Source organism: Echinops telfairi, unplaced genomic scaffold (assembly GCF_000313985.2).
Source record: "Echinops telfairi isolate 266 unplaced genomic scaffold, ASM31398v2 ScPeMD7_5927;HRSCAF=6808, whole genome shotgun sequence".
Taxonomy (NCBI): Eukaryota; Metazoa; Chordata; class Mammalia; order Afrosoricida; family Tenrecidae; genus Echinops; species Echinops telfairi.
The window spans coordinates 85096-90309 of NW_022109827.1; positions in this window are offsets into that span (position 1 = coordinate 85096).

Here is a 5214-nt window from a genome sequence, read left to right on the forward strand (position 1 = left end):
ATATTCTGGAATTTTCAGGTTTAACTGTTGGCATATTTACCCAGAGGAATTTAGGGGCAGCGAGAAGTTCAGGGTTGAGGGGGCAGGAGGGTTTGTCTTAAGTTTAATTTGCAAGTCACAGATCAATGACACTAGGAACGCCTTTAAAAGCTAATTCCCACAGGATTGAGAAAATAATTGTCCAGATTGGGAAAGCATTACTGAATTCTGTAAGGATGGAATGGAAGGACACTAACAGATGGTTCCCAAGCCTCTCTTTGGTTGTATCAGTGTTCATGTCCTATCTTATGCTTCAAACTACATGACCCCTCCACTGAAAAATACAATGAATTTTGACATTTTTGTTACTGAGTATTAAAAAATAGATTTTCTTCTTTTAATTTTTTTCTACATTATTTTAACGGAGACATCTCCATGCATCCTCTGGGTCATATTGAGGTACCGGGGATTTCAGGGCAGAGAGCATATGCTTAGTCGTAATGTGGATTCATAAAGCTCTTCCTCAAGCTGCAACTTGTCCTTCCTTTCCCATGAGTCTACTGACCTGGGAACATTCATTTGATTCCACCGTTTCAGTTTACATAGAGCAGTTTAGGACTATGCAGCCAATGTCTCAAAACATATTAGAGTAACTTTGTCAGTTTTAAATCTGAAAACCTAGTTTCTAACAATAATCAGTAGATACTAACATTTTTCCTAATTTTAAAATAAAATCCTGACTTTTTGTGGGGGTGAGGGGACAGCACTGTCATTGAGTTAGTCTAGCTCATAGCTAACTTAGGACTGAATACAACTACTCCCTCGGGTTTCTGAGACTGTACATTTTTATGGGAACAGACAGCTTCATCATTTTCCTACCTACTGACAGATGGATTTGAACCACTGACCTTGAGGTTAGCAGCCCAACACAATTCATTTTACTAAAATCACTCACTAAGACACAAGTTTTTCTGTGAAAAAGAAATAACAAAAACATTATTTCCACCATGTGAACTGTAAATCTAAATCAACCAAATAAAGAATAAAGAGATGGGTAATAAAAGCTTTCTCTTCCTGCTCATCTTGTATGCAGTAAACATTCCATTCCAGTTTAGATATGTTTTCTTTAATTCTTAAAATAAAGCTATGCATGACATCGACTGATTTTCACAGATGATTAGTGCAGAGTTTTGATTTTCTGTATCCACTTTTCAGTTAAATTTTTATCACAAAGTGAAGGAAGAAGAAAGAGGAAGCATGGAAAAAAAACAGAGAGGGTGAAACATTCTACAGTTTCTCAGTAGAACCAGTGCTCCCTTTTCTCATGATACTGGAACCTCCCAGGATGGTTGGACCATATTTGATTAGAATGCCTCTCCCTTCAGCTGAGCAGTTATGTTGATTTTCCCACCAGCTGATTTACTCAGTCCTGCATGGGGCACTCAGTTGACCACCGGGTTATAAAGTTCCCAAGACAGAAAACTCGTTTTTCCCTAGTGCTTAACATGCCACTTCCCTCTTTAGAAAGTCAGGCTCCTTATTCTGAGTTTTATCCACAATTGCTGAATCAGAACTTTTTCTTTCTTTTTTTATTAAATACTTTTATTAGGGGCTCTGACATCTCTTAACACAATCCATACATTCATCCATTGTGTCAAGCACATTTGTACATATGCTGCCATCGTCATTTTCAAAGCATTTTCTTTCTACTTGAGCCCTTGATACAAGCTCATTTCCCCTACTCCCTCCCTCCCCTGCTCACCCTCCATCGCAAAATCTTGATGAGTTACAGATTAGTATTTTCATATCTTACATCATCCTCTGTCGTCCTTTACCCACATTTCTGTTATTCATCCCCCTGGAGGGGGTTCTGGTTGATTCTTGTGATCAGTTTCGCCTTTCTCCCCCCACCTTCCCCTTATCCTCCTGGTATCTCTATTCACATTGTTGGCCCTGAGGGATTTATCTATCCTGGATTCCCTGTGTTGCGGACTCTTATATGCAGCAGTGTGCATGTTCTGGTCTAATCCGACTTGAAAGCTAGAATTGATAGTGGGGGGTCATGATAGTGGGGAGAAGGGAGTATTAAAGAACTAGAGGAAAGTTGTGTGTTCCATCGGTGCTATACTGCACCCTCACTGGCTGATAGCTTCCTTTTGACCCTTCTGTGAGGAGATGTCCAATTGTCTATAGATGGGCATTGGGTCTCCACTCCATGCTATCCACCCTTTCCCCACCCCATTCACATTGGGTATGATTTTGTTCTGGGTCTTAGATGCCTGACACCTGATCCCATCAACACCTCATGATCACACAGGCTGGTGTGCTTCTTCCATGTGGGTTTTGTTGCTTCTGAGCTAGATGGCTGCTTGTTTATCTTCAAGCCTTTAAGACCCCTGATGCTATATCTTTTGATAGCTGGGCACCATCAGCTTTCTTCACCACATTTGCTTATGCACCCATTTTGTCTTCAGTGATTGTGTCATCAGGAAGGTGAGCATCCCAGAATGCTGGATTGTTAGAACAAAGTGTTCTTGTGTTGAGGGACTACTTGAATCAAAGCCCAATGTCCATATATACCCTTAATTATTAACATATAGATATAAGTACATAGATCTATTCTCCTCTTATTATATATAAATATATTTACATATGTACATGCCTCTATGAATGTCCTTTGCCTCCTGGTTCTTTCCTCTATTTCCTTTTACTTCCCCCTTTCCCACCATCATGCTTAGCCTTCATTTGGGTTTAGTAATTCCTTGCTGCTACATAGCCCTTGATTAAGCCCGACAAGGCATCCTATGCCCTTCTCCACATTGATTTCAGTTCACTTGATGTTCTCTTGTCTCTGGATTGGTTTCCCCCCTCCTTCCTTTCTCCCACCTCCCCTTCTCCTGTATCCCCCGAGAACCACTGGTCCTGTTCTTTTCATCTCCAAATTGTTTATCCCGCCTATCTTATCGCGATAGACATGCAGATACGTTAATAAGCGCAAAAAACAGACAAAGTCAAACAAAACAACAAAGGATGCCAAAACCAACAAAAACCAACCAAAAGAAAGCCACTGACAAAAATGGAAAAACCTATAAATAGTTCCAGGTCTGTTTGTTGGCCTTTATGAATGTTTTGCGGTCGAGTGTGATGGGGTGTCACACTCTGTCTCCAAAGTCTATTTTTGGTATTCCCCAGGTATTTCATCACTCTGCTTCCCCTGCTGCTCTGTTGCATGCCTTAGTGTTTTACCCCAGTGTGATGGGGTCAGATTGGGCATAATTCCTGCACTGTGTTTACAGTGTTGTCCCCCTTAGCACTATGGTTCAGTGAGGGACATGATGTCTCACTGGTGGGGCTGCCCTTATGGTCCCCTTTGTGCATTGTCTGCTCTGAGCAGGAATATCGTCCTTGGGCTTGGTGGGCCAGGGTGTGTTCCCTTCCCTCTTCCTCCCTCTTCATTTCTCCTGTGTGCTCTAATCAGCCGTGGCCCTTTCCTCAAGCTGTAGCTTCAATGCTGTCCTCTGAAGTGCATTCTTCTGGGGGTAGGGAGGGGTGTCCACATAGTTGGGATTGGGGCTGGCCCTGCAGACCTCTCCAGTGGTTCCCTGCTACATGCTGGTATGTTGTATTCATGTCGTGCTGCATTGGGTGGAAGCCGAATCAGAACTTTTTCATGTCTTTATTCTCTCCTCTTTAATCCCTAGAAAACAAATGGGGGAACTAGGCCTAATTCCTAATGTAACCTTGGCCTCCACTTTCTTCATGTAATGTTAACTCTGAAAGATTATTTGCTATGCAAGTGTTGTATTTTAGTTCTCATTCAAGAAGGTAAGAATTTCGTGGTGAATTTTGTTGGAGAATAAAGGAATTATTAACTAGGAGTTTGGTCACTAATTTTTTTTTACTTTAAACTTTTTACAATAACAAGACGCTCTCTCCTACCTTATGCAGAATGAAGTTCTGTATGGCAAGGGGTCCTTTTGGTGCCTTGCCAACTCTGGAGGCTTATTGATATGCTTGGCGGAGTCGGATTGGAGAAATGAGACTGAAGATGCTTTGATGTCTAAACTCCACTGATAATTTCAAATTTTAACAAAAGAAGAAGAAGAACCAATAGAACAAGTTGTGGACATAGTGAAGAAAGAGGGTGTTTCAAGTAAAATATTCACACAATTATTTAACTTTGAGCCAGTCAAACAAATAAGATTGTGAGACATGTTCTTCTAAGGAAGAAAAATGGATGTTTACATTCTTAATTTTCGTTTTCATCTGAGTCCAAGAACGAAGAATCTAAGGCCCTGGAGCTGGTTGGACCTCCCAGTAATTCTCAAAAAACAAACAAACCAAGCCTTCAGTTAGGAATTAAGAAAACTAATATTAGGGGAAGGAAGTTGTTTTAGTGGGAATGTGGAACGCTGAGGAGAAGGGGTGAGATTATAAAGCAAAATTTAAATGGTAAAAAAATATTCCTAATATAATCAAATGATTAAATTGTATGACACATGAAGTATATGTCATACACTTGAGAAGAGCTCCCCAAAGTCCAACCTTCTTCTCTTCTACCAACCATCTCCACTTTTGATTCAACAATGGTGACAATTTTAAGTAACTGACCCTTATCCTGACATAAGTATCAGAATAATTTAGGGATGTTTTCATAACATGGTATAAGATGCTTTCTAATCTGATTCTCTGGGACTGGACATGGGCATGGTCCTCTATAAAAATGCTCCACTAGTATCCTGAAGCATATTCTACTTAAGAACTACTTTTCCAGTGTAAACCACATTTCTCGTAGACCTCGCCCCGTGCTTCCAAAGAAAACCACAAAATAGCAATAACCCCAAACTCAAGCACCTCCATGTGTAATCGCAGAGTGTCTTCAGTCTGCAGTCCCTTAAAGCACAGCCCTGGGTAGGACGGCACTCCTCCCAGGTCTTTCTGCCTGGCATCCTCTCCTGAGGTCTTCATCAGCAGAACCACTTGAGAGTGGTACTTAACACTGCCTTCTTGCCGAGACTGTGAACACTACCCCGGTTCTCCTGATATGCTAATCCTCAAGTCCAAACAACTTCATCATTTCAGAATCAGGCTAAGTTCTGCTAAGAAAGAAGAATGATTTTTCACCCCCTAATGGACATCTTGTTTCATCTACCTCTGCATCTAATCGGTTACCACTAAAAGCAGTTCCCTCGGATTCTTCTGATAGTCTATCTCTCCATCAGCATCCAAACCAAG